Here is a 16,301-nt window from a genome sequence, read left to right as displayed (position 1 = left end):
ATGGAGGACATTCCAGCACAATACAGGACATTGCTATTTTACATGACAGCAGCAGCTAGACTTTTGTACGCGCAAAAGTGGAAAGTACAAGAAGTGCCAACTATTGAGGATTGGATTTATAAATTGCTGTACATGGCGGAAATGACAAGGAAATGACAAAATGACAAGGAAACTAAGAGACCTTGAACCAGGACAGTTTAACACGAACTGGGAGAAGCTGAAACAATATTTAGTGAAAAAATGGGGGGAGAACTGTGGCAGTTTGAAAATTTTTGAAATACAATAAAAGTAGAGGGAGGTGACTTTACCGGGGGGCGGAGAGTTAAATGAGAATTTCTAAGCAACTATTTTATTCGATTATTATATATAGTATTAAGTATTAGAGGTGTTATTATAAGAATTATAATGATAGAAATTAACTAATTATAAGGATAGAAACTAGTCAATTATATTTCTGGCAATAATTGCATAATGGAGATACTTTATAATTACAATGAAGAAATTTAAGCAAGGTGGGAAAAATATATAGTAATGTATAGACTATATGTTAAATTGATTGACTTAGGCTGGAGGTATATATGGGTCAAATTGGTTGACTATTTTTGGTGGATAGCTGCATAATAGAGAAATTATATAACTAAAACAGTACGAAGATAAGATATGCAGAAAAAGTAACATAGAGAGCATAAGTTAAATTGATTGACTTATAATGAATGTATTGTCCTTAGAAGTACCTAAAATTATGCTAAATGAGGGATAAATTGTTTGTCCCATAGTGAAGATGAGATTATAAGATAGAGGATAGAGTACCAAAATATATGCCAAGAATATATGCCAAGAATGCTTTATTTAGTTATGTATCATTTAGTTGTTAAAGTAAGTGGGATGACAGAGGAAACACTGTGTTATATAGATAAGCTTAGAAGAAAGTGAAATTTAATGTTTAATAGATAGAATAAGTTTGAAATGAGTAAGGGAAAAGGGACAAGGGGTTGGAAAACTGTTGGAAGTCAACAAGAGGGGGGAAAGGGAGGGGGTTAGAATTGGGAAAATTAAAGGAAATTGACTGTAATGTATAAATTAATGATTTCTAATCCAATAAAAAAAATTTTTAAAAAAAACAGTCATGCAAAATATGAAATAATTTCCTTAATGGAAATTTCCAGATTTAGGTGTTAAAATGGATATTTCCCCCCCCCCCCCCAAAAACAAACGTGGCTTCTACACTACTCTCCCCCAATTTCAAATCATTTATGAATAAATTAAATAGCACCCGTCCCAGTACCAATCCTTGGGGGGCACCACTGTTCACTTCCCTCCACTGTGAGAACTGTCCTTTTATTCCTACTCTCTGCTTCCTGTCATTTAACTAGTTCTCTTATCCCCTGATTGCTAAGCTTATGCAGGAGTTTCTGCTAAAGTAGCTGTAGCTGCTGCTGTTGGAAATACACAGGCATTCACAGTGGCACTGAAGCATCCACACAGCAGTTTTCTCCACCCTTTCCTTGTTTTAATCTTCTACAGCCATTTCTTCCTTCCACCAGAGGGTTTTTAAAAAAGGGAGGAGGGGATTGCTAGATCACTGATCTAGCAATTCCCAATCTTTTTTTTTTAAGCAGTCCTCCCCAGTCTCTGGTATGTGACAAAATGGCAGCTGAGGCAAGGAAAATGGCTGTGAGCAAAATGTACGCAAATGTAAGCCACATGGCATCCAAAGGCAATCTGACTGCAATCTTTTCAAAAGATCAGGTTTGGAAAGGATCACATCAAGGCATGGGAAAACACAGAAAACAGGATGCTGCCTTGTGGATGCTCCTGCAGACAGCATTGTTGTAAGGGAACCAAGGTACAGAAAAAACATCTGTATGGAATCAACTCCACTTTTAAACCTGTGTTTGTTGCTGCAACGCAATGTCCTCTTAAGGGAAAAGAGTAAACTTTTCACAATTCCCTTTCTATTTATTTACCTTCCTGAAGCTAGAGTCTGATCTCTGAACCTTCTACCCTTGAAATAAAGATTGCTATCCTTATTGCTGTTTTTGTGTGTGGGTTTGTTGTTGTTTGTTTTTTGGGCCACAAGGTGGTAGTGCAAAGAAGAAGCCACTTGTAGTTGAAGGAAGAGACCTTACAGAGAACATATCGCTAAGCAAGTTGTGTATTATATAGGACCTACATAACTGTTTTATTATTTTTATTGCATTTATTTCTCACCTTTCATTCATCAGGGTGATATACACAGAATCTGCAACAAGTATAACTGTCCTGGCCCTGACTAGATCCAGAACTGCTAAGCCTCATCAAGGCTGATGTATCATGTGCCTATCAACGATATCTTGGGACCTTTTGATGGCAAAACTACGTACTTTTCTTTGCTATCTTCTCATAGGATTACTAGGTCTCACACTTTAGCAGACATTTTCAGGGAAGCCTGTTAGACTCTCAGGACCTTCAGCTCACCCACATACAATGATTTCGTCTAAGATTTTATGCCATTGGTATTTCATCATTTTCCATCCCCTGAGTCTCAGAGTTTGGAATGTTTGGGACTTGGCATTCTATTCAGGTGTGTCTCATGGATCAAACTGTGGTGGGTTTTTTTAACCCGAGGTAAAAAAATGATAATTAAAAGGAAAAGTTAAAAGCCTCAGGAAACAGAAGGTTAATCAGTGCTTGCTAAAGACAGAAAAGGGAAAGTACCTGTCCAAAGACAAAGAATTCTGACCATGAAAAATAAGACAAAGGAGCAATGGGCTGAGTGTGTCTGTCCTGCAATTTTGTTGCAATTATTTTTGTTCATTGGTTTGAAAGCAGCTGGGTAAATGTTCCAGCACTGCCACTAGGTAATTGCAGAAAAAATGGACTGCTACCAATTTTTTAAAAATCAAAAATAATTTCACAAAATTATGCAGACTTGGAAGAACTTGTGTTGCTCAACAATCCTGACAATAGCCTTCTTACTCTCATGCAGCCAAAAACATTCAGCAATCAAAATAGCAGATGACAAACATGCATCGAATGTTCCTAAGTTCAAAATAAAACACATCCAGTCTTGAAAAATGTTGATACATCCACATCAGAAGTGTAACTATAAGACAAGGTGGTTGGGCTGTGCAATGTAATATGTATTTTTAAAACACACACACTAACAACTGTGCAGAACCAAGTTAAACATTGCATCAAACATTTAGGCCCAGTCCAGTTTAAAGGTAATTGTGGGTAAGGCCTAACCCGTAGAACAAGTTAATTGCTACAGCTAACTTACATCCCATTGCTTTCAAAGTGTTGCGGTCTTATCTACCTTAGCTGATTTGGGGCTACAGTTTGCATATTCAGACCAGGACAATGCCCCCCCCCCCAAATTAACTACAAAGTTCAGGGCATTAAGCAATTTCTCAATTCTTTCCAACATATAGCTTGTCTTGTGATGTCACTATAGCCAGCAAAAAATATTGTGATACGGAAAAAAAACCTACATCTGTGTAGGGAGGGGTGTGCGCGCAACTCAGAACCTAGTTATCATCACACAAGCATTAGAATGTGGCTGATGATCAAACAAATTGTGAAACCAAGATAATTTCCTTTATCTTTTTGTAGCCACTGGAAAGCTTCATTACATGCCTGAAGTTGCATTGCTTAGCAACAACATTTCAGAAATGCAGTTTATCAGCAAGATCGTTAATAAAGCAGTAAGTGCCACAAAAAATCTGCATAAGTCTGTCTGATGCATTTGCATTTCAACATAAACAAGTAAAATGTCAGAGACTGCCTGAGAATGTAACTGTGCTTCCTGTCACAGATATGCTGTCTGTACCTTCTTTTGAAACAGTTGTACATAGGAGATTTGTTACTTTTTATTGTACAACATTTATGATACACTAGACAGGGTCATTTTAGAAACTGAAAATACACCTGTGCATTCTGCCCTCATGCCTTAAATTCAGAAAAAGGAGACTCTGCTTCCATAGTAATTGTTAAAATCCCCATAATTACGCATAGTATAGTATTTTCAGTGTTTGATGAACTTCATATATCAGAGTTATTTCAACAGCCCTATAAGGAAGATGAGAATTACCATCCCTGTATGGTAGATAAGAGACAGAGTGAGAGAGTAAGGTTGCCAGGCCACCTCCTGGCACTAGCAAGGAAGATTTGGGGTTTGGAGACAGGCCTGCTGGTGTTGCATTCTCCCACACATCAACACTTTCAGAGAAAAACCAGAAGTGACATCATGATGTTGGAGATAATGGTCAAGGATTTGCCAAAAGGCTATGGTTAAACTATAGAGTTTTGGGGAAAGCCTAGAGCATTGTCTATTATCTGCAGTGAAACAGCCTCATACAGTCATAATGGGATTAATAGCACATTTAAATATTAAGTTTGTAATATTGAAGCACTGGACTTTTCAATAGTATACATCATCACCTTATAGAATATTATGGACAAAATTAGTCACATTAAAGCATTCAGTAAACACTTGAAAATATGTGGTATATGTCTACAGCATATGCAAAAATTATCATTATCTAATTCTGCAGATTGGCTTACATAAAAATCTCCATACTAGTGTGGTGAAGTGATTAGAGAATCAGACTAGGAAAAGCCAGGCTTGAATCCCTACTCTGCCACAGAAGCTTGCTGGGTAGTCTTGGGTGAGTCACACACTCTGAACCTAATTTACCTCATAGATTAAGATGCCAGACCAGTGCTGGCACCTGGCAGGAGAATGGGGGTGCGGTGGGGGTGGGGCCCTACCTGATCAGTGATATGCTGACACCACAACATCACTTCTGGTGTGAACTGGAAGTGACGTTTAGAAGTGAAGCCATGGTGATGACATCTGGAAGTGACACTGCACACAATGACAAATTATCGCCCCTCCATTTCCCCCTGTTTTCCTGTTGAGTGGTAGCAGGGAATTGGGGGAGGAGGTCCAGGACAGGTACTTGGCTTCCCTACTCACAGGATTGTTGTAAGGATAAAATGGAAAAGAAAGAATGTTGCAAGCCACTTTGGGTTCCCATTAGGGGAAAAAGCTGGGGAATAAATAAAGTAAATAAATAAATAAATGTACCTTATGAGTGACCAAAACCTTGTTTTAAAATGTGTAATAGGAGCTCCCCCCGCCCCCACTGGCCTTAGTGTTCCTGAAAATTTTCAAATTTCCATTTGAAACATTGCCAAAAAAGTCCTCTGACAAGAAAAGTCCACTTCCCAGGCTTTATTTACTACATGACCCTAACCAAACAAAGAAGTTCCATGTACAGAAAAAGTTTCTGCAGCCACAGCACAAAGCTCATACAGGGCTGGTTAAACTGCTTGTATGTGCCTTTTCCTGAAGCAGGAATGTCCAGTCACTATCTGATGTATGCTATTAGAACTAAGTCAGGATTGGAGTATGGTTTGCCCAACCCTGCATAGTTTAGTCACTGTCTACAACCTAGTCAGCAGGTAGTCTTATCTATGCATAACCCACTTTAAACAGTGCCAGACAGATAACATTCACTAGTCAATAGGAAAGCATGTGCTGATGTGAATGTAGAAAAACATTCCTTTGACAGAAGCATACCCAGTTCTCTCAAAGATTAATCAGGTGGAAGAAATCCAAAGGCTACATAGTTCCAGTATCCTGCTCCGTTACAGGTCCACTCACCCATCAAAGATGAATCTACACAATCCAGACTCCATTGCACTACCAGGAGAGTTGCATTAAGGTGCCTTAAGAACAATACCACTAGAAGGTTTAAACAAGCAAGTCATATACAAAGAAAGGTAATTTAGCTTATCTTCCACATCTGACTGTGGCAGTACAGCCTCTGTAGATGACATTAGTATGTAGGGGATAAAGGCAAAGCATGGTCAATTTATCAGTTATTAAACTAATCTAGGACCTCTTGTTAACTCATACTATGGCTTCCATTTTAACAAATAAATGCATATGTTATGGAATTCATTTCCTAGGAAGATCCCTCTGTTGTTTTCTTCCACTAGTGGACAAAGATTTATCTGTTTTGTCTGATATTCCATCACTGACACACCATCCTGCGTATGTGTGTATGTATTTTGCTTAATTGTTGTTTTTAATTGCTTTTATACTATGTATTTTAAAGCTTGTTTCAACACTGACTTTGTTCACCGTTCTGAGTGGGGCACTAATCTGTCTAGAATATTAGCACAGTTATTAATATTTTGATTGTTCTCTGGAAAGATGGCATAAAAATGTTTTAAATCAATATATACTGCTCCCTCAAACCCACAAACCTACAGTCTGGTTCTAGTTCGTGGATGATACCTTTATCATTTGGAGCCATGGTGAGGAGGAATTAATGGAGTTTTTAAACCACCTCAACAATATCCACCTGAACATACAATTCACCATGGAAAAAGAGGGTAAACTCCCATTTCTTGATACCTTGGTCATCTGCAAAGCTAACTTTCAATTAGGTCACAAGGTCTACAGCAAACCAACTCACATGGATTGGTACTTACACAAAACCTCCAATCACCACCCTCGACAGAAAAGAGGAATAATAAAAACATTAGTAGACCATGCAAGACGGATATGTGAACTGCACTTTCTCAACAGGAAATTAACCATCTAAACGCTCTGGAACGCTCTGTCAATGGAAATTAACCATCTGTCAATGGAAATTAACCATCTAAACGCTCTGGAACGCATCTAAACCATCTAAACGCTCTGGAAAGCTCTGTCAATGGAAACCCGGGCCCAGCGGGACATATTATCATTCTGCCGGGCCTGTAAGACAGAGCTGTTCCGCCAGGCGTTTGGTGATTGAAAGGGGCGGTGCCATGTCGGCCTCCCACCTTTGGGGTGGGGAAGGTTCTCCCCACCACTGCACCTTGTTAATTTGTTTTATTATTTGTATATTGATTTTAGTTTTTGTTTTTATCGATTTTAACTGTTCACCACCCAGAGCCCCTGGGGATGGGCGGTATATAAATTGAATAAATAAATAAATAAATAAATAAAATAAACCATGCACTTCAAGCAAATGGCTTCTCCAGAAATGAAATCAGAAGAGCGATTAAACCAAGGATAAATTAAAAAACTAAGGAAAAACAGTCTCCCACAGGAAAAGTCAGACATTTATTACAGCAAAAGCCAGTAAAACAAAACAAATTTGCGATAAAAAATAAGTTATTACATCATGGCATAAAAATAAGATCAGAGCATTAGTGCTGGAAAAATTGATGAAATAAAAACAATCAAGATAAAAGAGAGTTAAGAAAAAATGGCAAAAGCAATTATACCACATTTTCAGATAAAAGGAGTCTGTGTTTCCTAATGGCTAAGGAACAGAATCTGGCCACAGCATAAGTCACTGAGCTCTGAGTGTCTTCTAAAAGGAAGTTGCACAAGATTTCTGGTCTAAAGTCGAGATAGGACTGCAAGGGGTTAAATTTAGACAAGAGAGGCAGTATAAGAGAAGCCCTTTCCTCTTGATATAGTTCACAGAATAAGAGAACATGAGTGACTGATTCCACCATGTTGGTCATGCATGGGGATAGGCGTTCATGCATTGGCACACAAGCAAATTTACCCTGCAATATGGCAGAAGGAAGTGTCTCAAATCGGGCTCTGCAGAATTCCCATCTGTAAGGCTCATGAGTGATATTGGAAAGGTAAGGAGCAGCAGTAAAACTGGGGCTGGATTTTAGACGTTTGAAGTTCTTGGGCAGCAGAGCTTCTTCATTTTGTAATTCAATATCAAGAAGTCTCTGTGTGATGCAAGTTCTTGCCATTTGTAGGCTTCCATGAAAGAGATCTTCTGGGACTAAACCAATCTGTTTAATCTTATTAAGAATTTGTGTAGACCAAATGGGATATGAGTCCGAGGCCAGAGGGAAAGGTATTAGGTCCTTCGGTTTGTAGTGAATTTTTAGTCAGAGTGATATTCCCAAACTTTGGTTTCTACTCTGGGTAGACCGGCCTCTTGCCTGAGTATTACATTGGAAATGCATTTAGGTACACCAAATAGGAATCTAATAAATTTAGATAGGACAATTTCAAGGGACTTTAGGTTGACAAAGGGACCAATCTGAGAGCCATATAGAAGCTGGGCCAATGGTTATGCTTGATAGATTTTTAAGGCCATAGGGAGAAAGCCAGCACCCTTCCTTCTAAACAGTCTAAGGATAGCATTTGCACTTCTTTCTGCCAAAATAGCTGATGAAGACAAATGCGTTAAAAATTTGGAGTTATAAGAAAAGTTGATACCTAAATATTGAAAGTTCTTGACTTGTTCTATGGCATTTCCTTTGATATTCCAGTTATACTTTCTAAAAGAATTATTGAAATGGACAATTTTAGTTTTAGCGAAATTGATAGTTAGTAGTTTGGTGTCACATTGCTCGCTAAATTTGACTAGAGCTCGCTTAAGACCAACCCTTGTTTGAGATAAAAGTACAGCATCATCAGCGTACATTAAGATTGCGACCTTTCTACTGCTTGAAAGTGTTGGAGCATGAGTATCAGTTGGTTGTTGTGGATTTTCCGGGCTGTATAGCCATGGTCTTGGCATTGTAGTTCCTGACGTTTTGCCAGCAGCTGTGACTGGCATCTTTAGAGGTGTAGCACCAAAAGACAGAGATCTCTCAGTGAGGGAAGCCCTCTCAGCCCAGTTATAGCAAACTTCTACATGGAACATTTTGAAAAAACAGCTCTAGAATCAGCACCCCACAAACCTACAGTCTGGTTCTGGTTCGTAGATGATACCTTTATCATTTGGAGCCACAGTGAGGAAGAATTGATGGAGTTTTTAAACCACCTCAACAATAACCGTCTTGCACGGTCTACTAATGTTTTTATTATGCCTCTTTACTGTCGAGGGTGGTGATTGGAGTTTTTGTGTAAGTACCAATCCGTGTGAGTTGGTTTGGGTATGTGGTATACTCCTGCAGAGGTGAGGGAGTCTCTACTGTCTTTTGTTGATCATAGCATCTGTTGTATTTTTCTGGTGGGTTTGAATACTGTTTGTAGGTTGTGCTTTTTCTTAAGTTTTCCCATCTGATCAGTGATTCCTTTGATATATGGCAAAAACACTTTTCCTGGTCACTCTACTCTTGATCACTGCCTGGTCCTAGACTATCTTATTTTCAAATATGTGAAACATCGGAAGAATCCATTGTATGCGGCCTTTGTGGACCTTAAAGCAGCCTTTGATTCAGTATCTAGGGGGAGGCTTTGGGCCAAATTGGTTGACATGGGCATTGATAGAAGGCTGTTACTTCTGTTAATTAATTTACATAAAAATAACAGCCTTCAGATAAGACTTACACAAGAAGACAACTTTTCAAAAAGAATTCCGGTTCAAAAGGAAGTCAGGCAAGGCTGCCCCTTGGCCCCTTTTCTATTTAACGTCTATGTCAACCACTTAATTACATGTCTTCATACAACTGCTACGCATGTATTGTCGAAGGCTTTCACGGCCGGAGAACAATGGTTGTTGTGGATTTTCCAGGCTGTATAGCCGTAGTCTTGGCATTGTAGTTCCTGACATTTTGCCAGCAGCTGTGACTGGCATCTTCAGAGGTGTAGCACCAAAACAGTATTCAAACCCACCAGAAAAATACAACAGATGCTACAATCAGCAAAAGACAGTAGAGACCCCCTCACCTCTGCAGGAGTATACCGCATACCCAAACCAACTCACACGGATCGGTACTTACACAAAAACTCCAATCACCACCCTCGACAGAAAAGAAGCATAATAAAAACATTAGTAGACCGTGCAAGACAGATATGTGAACCGCACTTTCTCAACAAGGAACTAATCATCTAAACCACACACTTCAAGCAAATGGCTACTCCAGAAATGAAATCAGAAGAGCAATTAAACCAAGGATAAATCAAACATCCAAGGAAAAACAGTCTCCCACAGGAAAAGTGTTTTTGCCATATATCAAAGGAATCACTGATCAGATGGGAAAGTTTATGAAAAATCACAACCTTCAAGCAGTATTCGGACCCACCAGAAAAATACAACAGATGCTACAATCAGCAAAAGACAGTAGAGACCCCCTCAATTCTGCAGGAGTATACCTCATACCCTGCAGCTGTGGACAAGTTTACATCGGGACCACACAGCATAGCATCCAGACAAGAATAAAAGAACATGAAAGACATTGCAGACTTGGCCAACCTGAAAAATCAGCAGTGGCTGAACATAGCCTAACTCAAACAGGGCACAGTATCTTATTCCAGGACACTAAAATACTGGACAACACATCCCACTACTTTGTCAGATTGCACAGGGAAGCCATTGAAATTCATAAGCATAAGCGCAACTTCAACAGGAAAGAAGAGAGTTTAAGAATGAATAAGGCGTGGTTACCAGCTCTGAAAAACACCAGACTAACAAAACACCTGACATCTTACAATAGCCCTACAGATAAGATTAGTGTATCAACCACTGATCCATATGCAAAAGAACCTCCTCAGGATACAGTGAAGCTTCCCCCCATTAGCATGTCAAAACCTGGGAAACTCTTACAGGATGATTCAGCCCAAACCTACCTTCCTGAGCAGATATAAATTACCTGCTGACATTTTCTCCACACATTGACACTGAGAGAATTCTATCTTTCGGTGCTACACCTCTGAAGATGCCAGTCACAGCTACTGGCGAAATGTTAGGAACTACAATGCCAAGACACGGCCATACAGCCTGGAAAATCTACAACAACTAATGTTCTCTGGCTGTGAAAGCCTTCGACAATATATCTTTTTTCACTGTGTGTCCTCCCCACAGGCCTGCATGTCATTTGGGGTCTTCAGATGCCATAGACTGTCTGTTCAATGTTTACATGAGGCTGATGTAGGCTTGCCATTCCCCCGCTGGGCGTGGGATCCCCTGCTCCCCCCGCCTCCCCCCGCCCCCACTTACCTAGCCAGTGGGGGAGGCACACCCCCTGGGGTGCTCCCCAGCAGCACGGCGCACCCCTGGGTGGTGTGGCATGCCCCCACGCCCCACTGTGGTGCACTCCTGTGCCCCACAATGGGCCCATTTCAGCCCCGAATCAGGCCCGCAGGGGGGCAATTCAGCCCTTTGGTGAGTGCGGGAGTGCTCCTGGGCTGCTCTTTGACCCATGTGATGATGTCACTTCCCGGAAGTGACGTCATCACGCATGACAGGTGCATGCGTGCACTGTGTGCATGCAAGGAAAGATACTGCAGCCCCTGCAGGGTAAGTGCTAGGCTCCCAGTCTCCCACCGTGGGACTCAAGGGACCTGGCAACTCTTGGCTGGTGCAGGAGGGAGTAGATTTCACAAATACAGCTACCTGTTGCTGTGGGGATAATAATAACCTACTTTGTAAACCACTCTGAGTGGGTGTTAAGTCGTCCTGAAGGGTGGTATATACGAATGTTATTATTATTAAAATAGCCAGTCAGTGACAGGCCTGATGCTTTCTGTACTGGATAGTGTGTGTGTTCCATAATGTGTCTGTCGTTGTGGAATAAGCTCCCCCCACTACCATGCCGTCCTCACCTCCAACACAGAGATATAAGGGCTTAGGGATGTATATATCTGCATGAATATAGCAGAATAACTACATTCATGTAGATGAATAAAACAATTTTATTATTCAATATGATAACAGATTATAATCATAGAGTGATTTGTTATCCAGATTAAGACATTCCTGGAATAACATAGCAGTAGTGCTCAGCTGATAAATCTTAAGTGTGAACAGGTTAAAAATGAGGTAATTACACAGGCTGGAGAAATGTGTATTATTTAGACACTTAAAAGTAGACAGAGCTGTATGAAAAGATTCTGCAATTATATTTTCACTAATTTTATTGTATTTGTTTTCAATTAATGTCCAATGTTATATCAAGCTTTTGATAAACTTATTTATTGCCCATAAGATAATTTGGCCAAAGAACTGGAAGAAACTTATTACCCCCACAATGCAAGAGTAGTTTAGTAAGATTTTGGACATTGCAGACATAGACAAAGACTGTGATCCCAAGAACACTTTCCTGGAATAAAACTCATTGAATTAAATGGGACTTACTTCTAAGCAGACCTGCTTAGTCACAGAAATGTGCCATTTAAGAATTGTGGAGGGGGGTGGATGGGTTCATTTTTATTTCAACAGAAGTGGTCTTTGTTTCTTAATTACAGGAATGATCAGTTTTAAAATTTTAAAATACAAGTATTTTTCTTTATAGATGTATTAGCTTGGGGAGAACAGTGCACAGTATGATTTGGTTTATTATGTTATGTATTGCTAAATTGTCTGAAAAATTACATATTTTCTGAAAAATGAATGGCTGTGAAGGGGATGAACCAGCCATGAGAATTGCAATGTGCAGTGTGAGAAAGGTTCTATGATCTCTTTCAAGTGTTGTTGTTGTTTTTTGTGGTGTGCGTGTGGAAAGATTGGATTTTTCCTTGCTTGAGCACAACATAATTGTTGCCGACTTTGTTAGATCAGATTGTGCTGATGCAGCAAATTCTAGGAGGAGGCTTCTACCTCAAAACCTCTTAAGGGTCATAAAGATGTAGTAAAGTGGGTTGTTTCAGTTGATGTATGCACTAATTATACTTGTAGCAAAAATCTGCTTGTAGTAATAATCCCTCCACTAAAACACGAGCCCTGATTTGAAAACCTCAAAAATTCCCCAACCCCTGTCTTTTCAGGAGTCAGGAGGGGCTGGCAGAGGAAGGAAAAGGCAGTAAAGATCCATCAATAGTACCCAACACATTTTTTCCCTTTAGAAAATGAGTTTGTTGCTTTTATATCTGAAATGTCTATCCAGCTCTTTTATTAGTTTTATTAATGTGTGTTTTATAGATCGTTTGGAAAATCATTTTCCTGTTAAAGGCACAGGAGCCAGGGAAAAAAGTAAGGAGCAACCCAAGTAATCAAAAAGATAATTTCCTCCACTATGTTAGCTTCATGGAGGACTGAACAATATTTGAAACGTTTGAGCACCACCTGCTGGCAAGTATGCAGCGAAATTACTTTTCCTCATGTTCTTACTCCAGTCCCTCAACCATCTGACTCCTGAGTGTACTAAATGGCAGCCCTTCCAGCAAACCATGCCAACAAACTCTGAAGAGTCAGACCACCCAGTGCTTTGATCAGACTTAGAATCAGACTTAGACCTGTTTAGCTTCAGCTGGGCTACTGTATTGTCTGCCGCCCTGGAATTACTAAAGACCCATCTATATTATATTATATTATATTATATTATATTATATTATATTATATTATATTATATTATATTATATTATATTATATTATATTATATTATATTATATTATATTATACCTGGTGGAACTCTCTGTCTGTGGAAACACGGGCCCAGCGACACTTGCAATCTTTTTGCCGGACCTATAAGAGAGAGATGTTTTGCCAGGGGTATGGTGGTTGGGGTGGGAGGACCCACCTACTTCAACCAGCCTCCTCTCAGGAAGGGGACATTGTCCCCCTGGTCTACGTAACATCTACCAGTTTGCCCCTGCCCCGCGGGTTTTGGTTGTGGAGGGATGGTGCAATGTGAATGTCTCTGGGTTTTAAAAATCAGAACTCTTTTATTATGCTACCTTGTTTTTATACTTTTTGAAATCTGCTCTGAGCCTGCTTTGCATGGAGAGTGTCAGGAGGATGTCTCCTGTCATACTCTGCAAGGCCTGTTTGATTCTGTGTGACTCTGATGTTAGAAGCTGTTCGCTGCCTGGAATGGGACAGCCTGCGGTTATCTCTTGCAGGCTCTTTCGCCTGGGAAGTTTCTGGCCTTGGAGTTTCAGGGTTCTGCTGTTCATCTTTAATACTTAGCTAACTGTTCTCTGAAGGGGGCTGGGGCTGGGCTTAGAATCCTATATATGTTTTGGGCTTGTAGAGAAAGGCCTGACAAGGAATGTAATAGTGTATGAACTAGTAGCTTATCAATAAAATGCTTTAACTCACGCAGTTCCTGGACTCATGTAGTGAAGTGTATGAGAGTTACTTGGCAGCACCTTACAGAGAGTGGAATATAAATAAATAAATAAATAAATAATACCAGTGAGGTGTAATGGTTAAGTGTCAGACTCGGGTTCAAATCTCCATTTTGCCATGGAAGCTTGCTGGGTGACCTTGAGCCAATCACTCTCTCCCAGCCTAACCTACCTCATAGGGTTGCTGTGAGCATAAAATAGAGGACAGGAGAATGATGTAAGCCACTTTGGAACCCCCCTTGGGGAGAAAGGTGGGGTATAAATGAAGTAAATAAATACATCTTTCTTTCATTCATTTATTTATTTATCCACTTATGCTGTATTATTCCCCTCAGTGGGTACAAGCAAGCAAGCAAGCAAGAAAATTATTTATTTTGCTGTAAGGATTGCTGACATAAGGTATGCATCAAACATTCCTAATAAATAATTTTTCTGGCATGTGCACCTAATTTCTGCATCAAGTTCCTGTTTAAAAAGTTGCTAATTATAGTAGTTCCTCGAAACTGCATTGAAATGATAAATTCAATACAAGAGAAAATACCTGTCTGATCACTTTTCATGCCTGTATATATATATATTTCAATAAGCACAACCGGAAAATACTGAGACTGTTTCCAAGTTAAACTGCTTTGCAAATACCTTTCCAGATAAAATTAAGCACTACAGATGTTGAAAGCAAATGGTAGTTTTGCTTGCTTCTGTAGGGAAAGAGCATTCATCTGATGATAATTGGATAATTGATGGTATACAGAGCATTGCTACTTTTATACTCTGCAATTAACCTGTTTACTCAAGCTCTTTTGTCACCTAAGGCCAGAGAGATATTTTGGCCAGTGAGTCTAGGCTTCTTGTTCAATCTAAAAAGTTTACAACTTATTTTGTTGTATTTTACAACATAGCAAATTCTAAAAGCAAGACATTCATTCAGTACTTTAACATAGGGGACTTGACAACTGTGTCCTCCCTCTCTTCAAACCAACACAGAAAAAAACAGAATATGTTTGCCACCATGTGTCATAAAAAAAAAAATTCCTCTTCCAGCTGATGAATATTCTTGGGGCAGGGGTCTAGGGTTGCAAACCTCCTGGAGTGGCCTGGAGATCTCCCAGAATGGCAACTGATCTCCAGACTACAGAGATCAATTCCCCTTGGGGAAATGGTAGCTTTTAAGGGTAGGCTATATAGCATCACATCCCTGCTAAGCTCCCTTCCCTCCCCAACCTCTGCCCTCCCTAGACTCTACCTCCAAATCTCCAGGACTTTCCCAAGCCAGTGGTGAGGCTGTGGAAACTTGGGGATTTTGAGAACAGGTAGTAGGCACTACTTCAAAGTGGTTGCCATGGAGGAACAGTACATAGCTAACCACAAAATAACTAATTTGGAGCAGTGGCACAAACTATTGAGACGTTCCAAGCCATGTATCTTAGTATGATGTAGACAACCATTTCCAAATGTATGTTCCCTGAAGACACAAATGTGATACTTCCTGGGTTGGAGGAAAGTCAAGACTGGCTCTTTGAATCAGAGAAAAAGAAAATGGGTGCCACAAAACAAAGGTAGGTGGGGATCACTCTTCTTGAGCATGTTTGGAGCATGTGCTGACTTCACTGGGACTGGAATATGTAGCTGTATGAAGATCACTGATTTCCAGGCAGAGGTATCTAGTGCATGCCTTTGCATTATGCTTTTCTCTGTCCAGTGGTCAACTCAACATCATACAAAGAGCAAAAAGCACATACAAATGCTGCCCTAAAGGTATATATGCACATGAGGCTTTTTTGGTAGTTCACTGGGTACCTAGGATAGATCAGACAAGATAGCTGAGAAACAGGCATTTTAAACTGTTTAAAAGTTTTTTCAACAGACAGGCACAAAGAGATCACATAAGAGAAAGGAAAGGTGGTCTATTTAAATGGAGGCAAAAGTGCCACAGAGGGAAAACAAAGAAGCAAAGATAAAGTACATAGCTAACAGCTTCACACTTAGCCTAGCTATACCTTTTGATAAGATTAAGCAAGTAACTTATACAAGTCAATGTGCCCCAAAATAAGGCACCCTGAGCACCTACTTGGCTTGCTTACTGGCTGAGTCAGCCCTGGCTTCTGATAGGACTGTAATACGTTTGACTTTTCTACATGTTAAGTACTATTTTCTACATCTCTACTGTAGCTTCCTTACAATGGCATCTCTTCCTGAATCTCTTCTCCTTAAACTTTCCTGTAATGTAACTCAAGCTATAGCTGTCTATGGTGAATAGCTTAATTATGGCAACATTCCATGCATATACTGAAGGTTGCATTGCCTTAAATTTAGTACATTACATGAAGTG

Source organism: Eublepharis macularius, chromosome 1, assembly GCF_028583425.1.
Source record: "Eublepharis macularius isolate TG4126 chromosome 1, MPM_Emac_v1.0, whole genome shotgun sequence".
Taxonomy (NCBI): domain Eukaryota; kingdom Metazoa; phylum Chordata; class Lepidosauria; order Squamata; family Eublepharidae; genus Eublepharis; species Eublepharis macularius.
The sequence above is the reverse complement of the archived record's forward strand: the minus strand, read 5'-3'. Positions refer to the sequence as shown.